The sequence below is a fragment of the Cavia porcellus genome, unplaced genomic scaffold (genome assembly GCF_034190915.1).
Source record: "Cavia porcellus strain 051 isolate PalLab524CR breed Dunkin Hartley unplaced genomic scaffold, mCavPor4.1 scaffold_31, whole genome shotgun sequence".
In the NCBI taxonomy this organism is placed as follows: domain Eukaryota; kingdom Metazoa; phylum Chordata; class Mammalia; order Rodentia; family Caviidae; genus Cavia; species Cavia porcellus.
The window spans coordinates 28614803-28627573 of record NW_026947514.1 but is presented as its reverse complement, the minus strand read 5'-3'; the positions used below and the strand labels follow the sequence as shown (position 1 = coordinate 28627573).

General features: G+C 36.0%; 1 protein-coding gene across 32 annotated transcripts in view; it reads right to left on the bottom strand.

Annotated features, from left to right (window-relative positions):
* The window catches only part of Numb (NUMB endocytic adaptor protein), a 196452-nt gene that overhangs the window by 144833 nt on the left and 38848 nt on the right, over positions 1-12771 (bottom strand). For 20 of the 32 annotated variants that reach the window (XM_063241383.1, XM_063241385.1, XM_063241378.1 and 17 more), the window contains exon 2: positions 7269-7344. The exons of 11 other annotated variants lie outside the window; for them this stretch is intronic. The gene's annotated coding sequence lies outside the window, so the exon portion shown is untranslated. Of the gene's footprint in view, positions 1-7103; positions 7126-7268; positions 7345-12771 lie in introns of those variants that run through there. One more of the 32 variants, XM_063241372.1, reaches the window with a different exon arrangement.

Genomic DNA, 12771 nt, shown 5'->3' with positions numbered 1-12771 from the left:
AACTTTGGCAAAGGAGGAATCCTAATACAGTGCAGAAATATAAAGGCAGATAAAAACCTAAAGATCTTCACCTAAGGTAAAATAATACATCAATGCAAAGTTAGCAGTCTTTTTACTTATTCAGTGGCAACCTTTCAAGACTGCTGTTTTGCTAAAATACAAATGTCAATTTTAAAATATTGCTATGCTCAGTGTATTATAGTTACATAAAAGATTTTTATTTAATTTTAGTTCTATTAGGAAGCCTATGTGATAGATATCATTGTTAGTATAAGAATCTCAGAAACACCAAAGCCACAGAGCTACTAGATCACAGAGACAGAATTTCAAGCCCTCTGATTTCAAATTGCATGTTGTTTCCATCAGACTACATTCCTTCATAAAAGCCCAGTTTGGCTTCACAGATAAAAAGAAAACTTGTCAGTCTAAACAATGGAAATGTTACCTGCAAAATATCAATATAGAGCATATTAACTTATTTTGATATATGAATGATGGTTCTAGTTGTGATATATATCATGTCTCATTATATTATGTCTCAAAATAAGAGATTTTTTTAAACCTAACACTTAAAGTGTCATGTCACATACCGAGAAAGAAAAACAAAAAATTTTAAAAGTATCTATAAAATAAAGTGTCTAATCAGTTCTTTTTTTTTTTTTTTTTTTTTGTCTTTTTCCTTTTTCCTTTTTATCAGTACCGGGGATCAAACTCACGACTGCCTGCTTACAAGGCAGGCGCTTATGCCGCTGAGCTAAATCCCCAGCCCCGTCTAATTAGTTCTTAATGTCTGAGTCAGGATCAGAATTCTAATGAATCGGCTATTCAATCTATTCTGAATCACCACCATAGATATTGTAGAGTTAAACTCTTATTTAAAACCTTTCATATTTTAGGGGAGGCGGTCTCAATAACCATTAACAACCTTACAAAATCTCAGCTTAAAACAACTTTAATATAATCATCAGTATCATTCCTCTCAGACACATTTATTTGAAATTCACATTTAAGAATACAATAGGATGGAATGAATAGTTTTTATTCATGTCTAGTAAGTAAACTTCAAATTCTAAACAGTATTGTGCCATTCTTTGTGTGTGTGTGTGTGTGTGTGTGTGTGTGTGTAGGAGTAGAGAGTCAACCCAGGACCTCATGTATGATATGCGAGCACTTTACCACTGAATACTGTACATCTCACTCCCTTTTAAAATTCTGAGGCAAGTTCTTGCTAAGTTGCCTAGGCTAGCTTTGAACTTGTTATCTTGTGTGCCACTGTGCCCAGCTATGTCATGCATCTTGATAAAAATATTTGCATGGAAAAAAAATATTCCATGGGTCCAAGCATCTATATACACAGGAAGTTTGCAATAATGAGACAAAAATAAAACCAAGCACATACTCAGGGCTTGATGCAAGATTAAAAGGGAAGTAGTATGTCTTATTATTTCAGCTAAACAAGGAAGTAGGATCACTTATCAGCAAGTACAATCTTAGATACATCTCTAAATGGCAGACTTATACTCAGCCTTTCCTAAAAGAAGTTAGACAATAGTCTGTAAGATTCAAACTCTGTATCTAGGCAGGAAAAGTAATTTCATTTATATACCTGATATTTAAAGAAAAAAATTTAAAACTTCATGTTTCTGAAGTTTTATAAGTAAAAGTCTGACTAGAATGTAGGTTTTAGGAGTTACAATATGCAAATTTCTCATGACCTAAACACACCAAATGTGCCACAATACATTTATTTCTTTTCTTTTTGTTACTTTTTCCCCAAGCAGAACTTTACCTCACTTAGAATTCTAGTTGTTATGCCAACATTGCGATTCCCAAATGCCACTTTATATTCTCCTTCATGCACATTTACATACTATACATTTTTCCTGACTTGAAATTTTCATTACAATTTCCATAATGATGTTTTTATGACTTTAATAGATACTATATTGTCTTCAATATGAAAATAATATATAATTGCACTAAAAAGAATATCAATTACCTATTCCTATAAAACACTACCATAAACAAAAATAAGCATTCCAGAACACTGTCACAGCAAAACAAAAACAAAAAGAAAAACCTCCAATTCAAGTTTGCTAGGGTATAGGTTAAAATCAAACTTAAAACATTCCACTCAAATGTACCAAACATTCCATAATTCCAAGATATATTTGTATAATATTTTTGAATACAGGTTGACAAGTATATGGGAGTCACTAAATATAGAAATCCACAAATATATAGGATTCATTTGAAAAATGTAATAGCTGCCACATATAGAGTGCCCTCTATATGCTAGATCCTCCTAAGAATTTATGTGTATATGTGTTTAACTTCATAACTAAAGACTATAATTTTAATGAAAATGAATTTGAAAGATTAAAGAACTTCCAGCCAAGAAAGCATAGTAAACTCATGCAAATAATAAACCAGTCTATAAATGCACCAGATAAATAATGCACAGCTAGCTAAAAAATAATATAAGTATCTTTTAAGCAATTTTAGGGAATATAAACACAAAGTTGAAATCATGACTGAAGCCAAGGGCTTCTGGTCTAGAAATGGTATCACCTGAAGTTTAGCTATCTTGGGGAACAGGGAAAATGCTCTATATAAGATAGGGAACCTGTCAGAACTAGGGCTAGCGTAGGATTCCCCTACTTACAAAGTTGGGTTGAAAATAACTTGCCAATTCTGCCTAGAGCTATGCCCTTTAAGCAGCAACTCCCAGTTAGGCTGGAGGACACAAATACCCACTAGCTGTCTAATTTTATCTGCAATATTCACAATATCATCAGTATCTCAGAGATAGGAACTCTAAGGATGATTCTAGAATTGAGGTCCAGGAGCACCTAAAAAACTTCAATACAAGCAGGAATGAACCCAGAAGACCCAGCTAAGTGAAAATTAGCTGGGTCTCAAGAACAGAGAGCAACTAAAGCTGCTATTATATTCTGAATGACATTCCATTCCCATTTACAGAATGCATAGCTATTAAGGATGGTTTCTAATGTTCTCTGACATCTCTCAACATTATGTCCTCATCACTTGAGGCAACCAAAAGAATCTAACACATTTAAAACACCTCTGCTGTGCCAATAAACCAACAATCATGATAACTCAAAAAGACTTTTAGTGCAATAAGATTACAAACTGTCTTTTTAACTGACAACACAGGATAACTATAAAAATAAGCATCCCAAAGAAAAGTGTCTTTGTAACTGAATTTGTTGATGATTTCTGTACCAACTTAAGTGATATGGGATCCCTCAAAATTTAGCTCTTCTATTATCAACCAGACTTTTCTATTACTAGGAAGGTAGTGGTTTCCAGTTTTAAGATGACACAACTGAAAAGTTCTTTAAAGGAATTAACAATAGTCTCTGGAGAAAATAACTTGAAATTAAAAGTAAAATGTTAGTAAAGTGAGTGTCAAATTAGTATTTCAAACCTCAATTCTAAACCTATCTCTGCCACAAACTATGACTGTAGCTAATCTACCTAGGATTTAGGTTATCTATAAAATGAAGACATTTTATAATGTCTCTTGAGCCGCTCTAAACCTAACATTGTAATTCCTTTAAATATGAGAGGAATGTTTGCCAAGTGTTTAGGTATTCAGCATTCACATGTTTTCAAGAATTTTATCAACACTGATAATGCCTATCCACCACTCTTTCTTCCCCCAAAAACTAAAGTAGAAACTAAAATCCAACAAAATATTTTGAGATATTTCTGAGAAAATTCCTAAAATACTTTTTTTTTTTTTGGAGAAAATTCTTAAAGTTTTTTTTTTGTTTGTTTGTACCAGGAATCAAACTCAGGACCTTCTGCTTACCACATAGGTAGTTATGCTGCTGAGCTATATCCATGGCCTTCCAAAACACTTTTAAATATAGTAATACAGGCTGCAACTTTGAGGTAGAATTTGTATATACTAAAATTCACTCTTAGGTACACTGCTTAATTTGAAAAACGCATGGTTATCTAACCACCACCAAAATCAAGATATAGAATAGATACAAAAATTTTCTTGCTCTTTGTGGTCAGATCCCTCCCTTCTGTCCTTATGGTGTTGCCTGTTGTAGAATATCATAAAAATGGAATCATTTATGGCTGAGTCTGGCTCCTTTCATCTAACGCAATGCAGTTAACATTCACCCATGTTGCTGTGCACAGTGCCAAACAGTATTATTACATTACTGTTCCAAAGCTTATCAGTTTACCAGTTGATTTCCAGTTCTATAAGCATAAAAGTTTTTGCGTGACTATAATTTTTCACTTGAATGAGTACCTTGGATCAGAACTGTTGGATCATAGTAAGTGTATGTTTAATTGTGTAAGAGAACCTACAAACTTTTTTCCAAAGAGGTTGTGCTAATGAAGGAGTTTTTTTTTTTTAACTGTTTTAAGGAAAAACAAGCTTAGACCTTATGTCACAAATTTCCTAGAAAGATGCTAAATATATCCAGGTATTATCCCAAGAAATTATTTTGTGTCCTATTTAAAGAAAGTAAAAGTGAACAAAGGAAGCTGACTGATACTTGTATTTATCAAATAGACAAAAATTTTGTTATAGACTCAAGCTCATGTTTGAAAGCACAGTCATAAGTCCTACAAAGTGCTTTGCATGAGTGTATTCCAATCTCTTTAGCCACGTTAAAATTGTCTATTTACAATGGCAGCTAAATGTTTAAGTCTGTGCATATTAAGAAGATATTCTGTTCATGAGATATTCAGTACATCAGAAAGCAGAGAAAATAAACAGTAAAAACTTCAATTTTTCCACGTCACTTGTTCAACTGTGCCCTCAAAAATAGTTCTTTGTTCTAAGACCAACTTAAGAAAACCTTCACTTTCTTTGCATTAGTTTCCTGACATTATTTCCTTTGTTCTCCAACTCAGATTTCACAATTTATCAATATAATCACTACTTTCACTCAATGTCACCCATGTCTTGGCTCCTTCACATTCTCCTAACTGCAGCCAATCTTCCCAATGACGGCAACAGAGCAGCGGAACACTGGAGAGGTCACACCTCCAGGAAGACCGGTTAGTGTCATATATTCATATGAAACAACTGCAAATTCAGTGACGCTACTCTGTAAGTTCCCTGTAATGATACTTTTTCTTTAATCCTTACATAATCAAACACTTTTTAACTTAAGACACTTTCATTAAGAAAATAGTAGAGATGGGGATACAACTCAGTGATAGTTGCTTAGCATGTGAAAGGCCCAGGGTTTGATCCAACCAAAAAAAAAAATTCCTTTTCATCATCCACTCTCCTATACCACCAATCTTTCCTCCTCCACAGGACTATTCCCATTATCACGTAAAAAATATGTATCAGGGGCTGGGGATTTAGCGCAGCGGCATAAGCGCTTGCCTTGCAAGTGTGTGGTTGTGAGTTCGATCCCCAGTACCGATAAAAAAAGAAAAAGACAAAAAAAAAAAAAAAAAAATGTATCATCATCTCCTGTATTTATATTCTTAAAAAATAACCCATCAAGTCACACGTGGTGGCATATGCCTGTAACTGCAGCACTACGGGAGGCTAAAGCAAGTTCAAGCCTAGCCTGAAAAACTTAGCAAAACTCTATCTCAAAATTACTATCAAACATGAGCCAAAGTGAACCTCTGCTCATTTACAAAAATTAAATTTCAAAAAAGGGCTGGAGATGTAACTCAGAGCAAAGACCCCGGATACAATCCCAGTACCATGTCAAAAAAAAAAATCTTTTGCTATGTTCAGTAATGTCTACCTTCTCCTCAGGTTTTCTGTTCCTTTTTATAGCCATAGCCATACTTGTCAAAAAAAAAGTACCAGCTCTCAACCAGGCATGGTGGTGCATACTTACAATCCCAGCACTTAGGAGGCTAAGGAAGAAGGATCACTTGAGACCAGCTTGGGCTATTACCAAGTTCAAGGCCAAACTGAACTATATAAGGAGAATTTGTCTCCAAAAAGAAAAAGAAAAGGGAGCAAGTAAGTCTTAGTTTCTATAGTCCTAATTCTTTACCTTCAAATTAATCCAACTCCACAAGTTTACTAGAACTGGTACTTATGTCCCATTTAAACAGATGACACACTTAAACGAATAATGAAGAGTGTGTAAAGGAGAAACTTTACAAAGATGTGGCAGGGAACTGAAAGAACCAAAAAAAGACGGGATAGGCAACCAGAAATCAGCAATCAAGAAGCTGTTAGCTGACTCAGAGACATAGCTCAGCAGCAAAAGCACCTAGCTGGAGTGCAAAGTCCTGAGTTCGATTCCCAGTACAAAAAAACTATATATATATAAAGCTATTAACCAAATATAGTGGTACACACTTGCAATACTAGCACTCTGCGAGGCTGAGGCAGGAGGGTTGCAAGTTTGAGCCAATCCTGTATAACTTTGCAAGACTTTAATCTCAAAATTTTACAAAATTAAAAGGGCAGGGTATGTAGCTCAGTGTATGGGCCCTGAGCTCAATCCCCAGAATTAAAGAAAAAAAAGAAGCTTCTCTTAAATCCAAAGGTACAAGGGGTATAGGCGCTCTCTGAAGCCTGAGGTTATCAATAACAGCTAGCAAACTTGATCTTTAAAAATGTAAAGGTAAATATTATTCATGTTATCCCCTGCTTAAATCCTTCAATTGTATCCCATTACATTTTGATTAAAATCTAAATTCCTTTCTAGGCACTACATGATTAGACTCTTCACACCTACCTAACCTCATTTTAAAGTTAGTCCCATACTGGGGAATGTGGTTTAGTGGCTGGAAGCTTGCCTTGCTTGTGTGAGGCACTAGGTTTGATCCCTAGCATCACAAAAACAAAAGGAAAAATTACTTTAAAAAATAAAAGCCAGCTGGGGACTTAGCTCAGTCAGTGGCATAAGCGCCTGCCTTGCAAGCACGAGGTCATGAGTTTGATCCCTGGTACCAAAAATAAATAAATAAGCCAGGAGTGGTAGTACACCTGGGTTCCCGGCTACTCAGGAGGCTAAGGCAGGAGCTCAAATTCAGACCAACCTGAGCAAACTTAACAAGATCTTAACTCAAAACCTTATTTTAAAAAAAGCTGGAGGTGTGTAGCCCAGGAATAAAATACTCACCTTACATGTTCAGGGGCCTAGGTTTTTAATCCTCACCCCTGGGGGGTGAGGGGCAGTGCTCTTCCCACATACCACATGCAAGCTGTAGTCTCACTTATTTTCTCAAAAATTCAAACCCATTCCCACCCGCAGACAATTTTCTATCTCCTTAAAAAAATGTCCTACCAGGGGCTGGGGATTTAGCTCAGCGGCATAAGCGCTTGCCTTGCAAGCAGGCAGTCGTGAGTTCGATCCCTGGTACCTATAAAAACGAAAAAGACAAAAGACAAAAATAAATGTCCTACCTCCAGCTTTCTGCATAGTGGCTCCTTCTAATCCTTCATATTAATGTAAACATCAGCCTTAAATGTGGTTTCAACAAGATCAAAACTACTCCATTATTTTTGCCACTGTATATTCTTACATGGCAATTTCCCTAAATATTTATTTGCTGATCTTCTTATTGTGGATCTCCTTTTAAGGCATTTTAGGCCCTATGAGAACAGAAATTTATTACACGAATTCAATTCACCGAGGACTCATTATATACAAGGAAATTACAAGAAACAGGTCAAAGTAACAAGGATCATGTTCCCAGTACACTATCTAGAAAGGTAAATATGTATGATGATTATTATGTAATAAAACTAGAATGAAAAGCAAAAACTATATCGTAAAACACTAGTGCAAAATGATATGGAATTGAAAGACAAAAATAAAATGTGGAGAAAGTGATGAAAAAAAGTCCTCATGAAAAAAGAGGGTTCTACTGTGGCTTGGACAGAAAACAAAAGCACTCAAAGCAGACTACCTTAAGAAAGAGATATAAAAGGGAAAGGCAAAAGACAAAGGGAGGGGTCAGAAAGATTCACGCAGGTGCAGCACGAGGAACTGCAAAGTCCTACTGGGATCTTTATAGTTAGAAAAGAGGAAAGAAAGTGCTCAGTGAACATGATAGACATCAGCTATATCCACCATAAAATTAGTCAAGTAAATGATAACTAATGTCCTTTCCAGTTCTAATTTCCACATGCTGGCTTTCATATAGTTTTAAAGCAAAAGATATTCATTAAAAAGCATATTTCATCAATTTCATGTGGAATTTATCATGATTTATAGGTAGCTTGACTGCATCAGTGCCTCATCCACAGTAAGCAAGTACACTAACACTGAATTGTATCATCAGCTCGAGGAAGTTTTAACAGCCCATGGTAGCACATGCCTGTAATCCAAGCCCTAGGGAGGTTGAGGCAGGAGGAACCCCATGAGTGTAAGACCAGCCTGGGCTACATAATGAGACCGTATCTCAAAGACCAAACAAAGTAAATAAATAAAAAATAAACTACCTGTGTAAACAATTAAAAACCATATTCTTTCCAAACAAACTTCTACCCAAAGGGAATACAGAATAAAAGGAAAGTGCAGAAAGGATAGACTCCAAGATACTCAGTTATGCTTGGCCCAAATTGTAATTTAAAGGCCAGGTGTTTTAACACCACTCTTGAAAGTGTAGTCATACTCTTACTGATAATAACTTGCAATACCTCTGTTATATATAAGGCTGTATATAGTATAACTGGTTGTTCATTGTATTTATCCAATAAGAATATATTGATTATCATTCAAACCCCACAGAGTACAAGCAATCCCAAAGTATAACATACAAAAATCATAAACAGTGTTGGAAATTTAGCTGTGATGTGGTCCTAGCATGTACAGGACCATAAGTTTGAATCCGCTCCACAAATAAAAGCAAAACAAAACAAAACAAAACACCACCCCACCTCACAGAATTTTAAAGGTCAAGAGAGATTTGTAAGAATAGTCAAGATAATTTTAAAGAATAACAGGAATGCAGCCTTACAATACCAGACATTTAGACTTCTTATAAAGCTACAATAAATAAGATAATGTAGTATTGGTATAAAGGCAGACAAATACTGTGAAGAGCATAAAACAGGCACATACACATATGTGTAAGTATGCATATGCACATATGCATGTATATATTCATTTAAGATCCTCATTTAAGATAAATGAGGAGAAGCAACCCACCCGGGTCCCCTTCTGTCTCTCTCAAACACAAGTTCTCTCAGTAAGTATATTCTACTCCTCAAAAAAAAAAAATGAGGAATGGATGCTACTAAAAGATGTAGGTATTACTGGCACATGCCTATAATCCCAGCACTCTGGAAGACTGAGGCAAGAGATCACGTTGAGCTCAGCCTGGGCAAGGCAACTTAGCAACTCAGTAAGACCCCTGTCTCAAAATAAAAATGGCAGAGGATGTACTCAATGTGAAGGCCTTAGTACCATAAATAAATAAATACAAGTAAATGGTAGGGGCTAGGAGCATAAGCTCAGTGGTACCACACTTGCCTATCATGCCCAAGGCCCTTCAATCCTCAGCACTAGAAAAAAATTATAGTTATTATTGCATTCCCTGTAATATTTAGAATAACTGAAATAGTTCATCATCAAAAAAACTCAAAGATCATCCAGTTTAATACCATCATTTTATACCAGAGAAGACATTTAGACAAATCATATGGAGTGTGTCTGCACAGAAATCAATCTCCTACCTTATAATTTTTCCTTCATGAACTTACATTCACTCATTCAATACACTTCAACATTCTGATTCACCTGAAGTTCTATATATCATTCATCATAGCAACAATAACACCAAATCAGAAGTCACAAGAAGACACAAAAGATGTGATGAAGGAAAGAGCTAATACATATTTTCATGTACTTTGATTCCTACATCCTCTTAAGTCAGTTGGCCAAAATTTCTAGCCCTCCCCTGGAAAATTAATCTTCTCTAAACTAAACTAATGCCAAAGAGTAGTTCTATGGTTTCAGTATGCAGAGACTTCAAAAAGAAAAAAGTTTTTCTTGTTTTTCTTGTTTTGTTTTTGGATTTTAAGATAAGATCTTGCTGTGTAGTTCAAGGTAGCCTCAAACTCACTGTGTAGCCCAGGCTGGCCTCAAACTCACAAACTTCCTGGCCCAGCTTCCGAGTTACTGAGATTACGGGTGTGTACTACTATATTTGGCTAACAAACACTGTGCTTGTGCCACAGATATAAGCATCTATAAATATCAAGTATTTAGGTACCTGTGATAGTTGATTGTGGTGTCAACTAGAACGGATTAAGAAATGCCTAGCACATCAGTGCAGCAGAGTTCTGGGGGTGTCTGGATGACTTGTAAGCCACAAAACAAAAAGGGAAGACCCACCCTGGATATGCATAGCTTATAGCCTGGATGAAATAAAAAGGAAAGGAAGAAGTCTGGCCTTTGTGCTTTGGAAGTGCTACAGTCTTCACCATCACCTCTGAATATGTCTCCAGTTCCTTGAGGCATCCAGCACAGACTCCTGACCTCTAACAAAGACCCTTCAGACCCTTCGGTTAGGGACTCCCACAGGACTCTGCCGTGAGCTTCAAAGACTTCAGTTTTTGACTGGGTCCTCCAGCTGTCCACCATGCAGATAGCCTTTGTTTTGTCTTTTCAGTTTTTGAGACAGAGTCTCACTAAGTTCAGACTGGTCTTGAACACATTATGCAGCCCAGGCCTCGAACTTACAGCAATCATCCTGCACCAGTCTCCCAAGTGCTGAGATTGTGGGCATGTGCCAACAAAGCCAGCTATGTGAAGACCACTTTTCATTCTTCCATCCCTGACTCACAGGCAACCATTGCAAATCCTTATATATAAAACCTCTTCCTTTAGTGAACTCTTAACTGGTAAGTGTTATGTTAGGGTCAATAATTTAGGCCAAATACTTTTCATCAAGTATTCCATCACACTCTGTTTCTAGAGGATGTTAACTGTAAACATTCAAACATTTTTCCAAAGATCAGTTAAACAACTATTGATCAACAAAGTCACATGTAATTATAAGAGAAGACTCGTAGAAAGAATGACTTTTTCTCTAGAAAGCTCTTAATCTCAAGTTTCTAAATTATTCACCATCTGTTAATTCACATAAAACTCTCTTTCCATAAATGACCCTTGGAATACATGACAGGAATACTGGGAGTAAAGACAAAGACAACAGTCTATTTCTGAACTCAGAAATCCCAACTTAAACTTGGGCCATCACTTCTACACTATAATATGCTCTAAACAGATGACACAATTGGTTGCCTTGAATTTAAACACTGTAATACTAAAAGTAGAGTAGGAAACCTAGAGCCAAAAACCTACATTTGAATTCCTGTTTCTACCACTTGCTCTATGATCTTGAGAAATTGCTTATTCTCGTACTTCAGATTCTTTATCTGAAATGTAAGGATAATAATACAAAGGGTTATGATAAGAATTAAATTGGGCAGTGCAGGTGAACAATTACTGGAATACAGAATTAGCTGTAGTATTATTATATACATATTATTTCATTCTGATGCCTTACTAGACTTTCAGTTTACACATGTGGCTCAAATAAAAAATAGTTTCTCAATCAGACCTTGAAAGTTTAGTGTTCCTTAACCAATGAATCCATATACCAAGTTAAAAAATAGCTCTATAAAACCCAGGCCGAAGCTTTCCTTTTGTCACGCTCATAGGAATCAATAGTAAATGTTTACTTAGCTCTAAGAAATCAGTATAAATTATCATTTCTATATGGTATGTCTAAAAAATCTTTTACTTGGATAGTTCCTCAGATCACTTTCAATTATAAATTAACCTCTGATCTTACAATTCAAATTCATAGGTTTAGATCCATATACAATGATAAAATTCATATATGCTTTTATTAAGATGTTTATGGATTGGGGGTTTAGCTCAGTGGTATGTATTTGCCTCAGAGGTGCTAAGCCTGGGTTACATCCTTAAGACCACCAAAAAATCCAAAAAGTATTTACTATGGGGGTTGGGGATGTAGCTCAGTGGTAGAGATTGTTCAAGGTCCTAGATTAAATCCCTGACACTGCTTCTCCCCCAAAAGACATTTACTATCATTCTGAAAAACTGCATTTGTAAGTGCTCATTATACATTCTTGGAAAGTGTATGTAGTCCAGGCTGGCCTCAAACTGGCCTTGCACTCAATCCTCCTGCCTCAGCCTTCCATTTTCTAGGGATACAGGGTATGTTGCCATATCGAGGGCTATCTTTAGTCATCTGGAAAACGCACATTAAAACCATTAACAATTTCAGTACTTCACTATCTACTAAAATGGCTAAAATCAGACTAACAACCCACATGGAAACAAGGATATTATCTTATTTTCTCATTGCTTGTAGTTTACAGAGGTTTCAGTCCACAGGCAGGTGGCTCCAAGGTAGGGCAGCATTACGTAGGGACATGACACAGGAGAAATGGTTTATGGCTTGGCAGGCAGGAAGCAGCATGACTTCCTCCTCCTTTCTCTTTTTATTTCATCCAGGCTACAAGCCTATGGATTGGTGCCACTCATATGCAGGTTAGGTCTTCCCTCTTTCATTAAATCCATCATCTATACTTAGAACTATGCTAAACCAATCAGAACTGAACCAGTATCACTCCCCCAAGATTTGGTTACTCACAAAAGCCCCACCTATAAGTGCATAAGACTTTGGGGGGACATCTAGATATAATCTATAACACACAAGGAGCAACTGGACCTCATATACAGCTGGTAAAATATAAAAGAGAAAAATACTTTGAAAAACCACTTGACAGCTTCTTATAAATTTAAA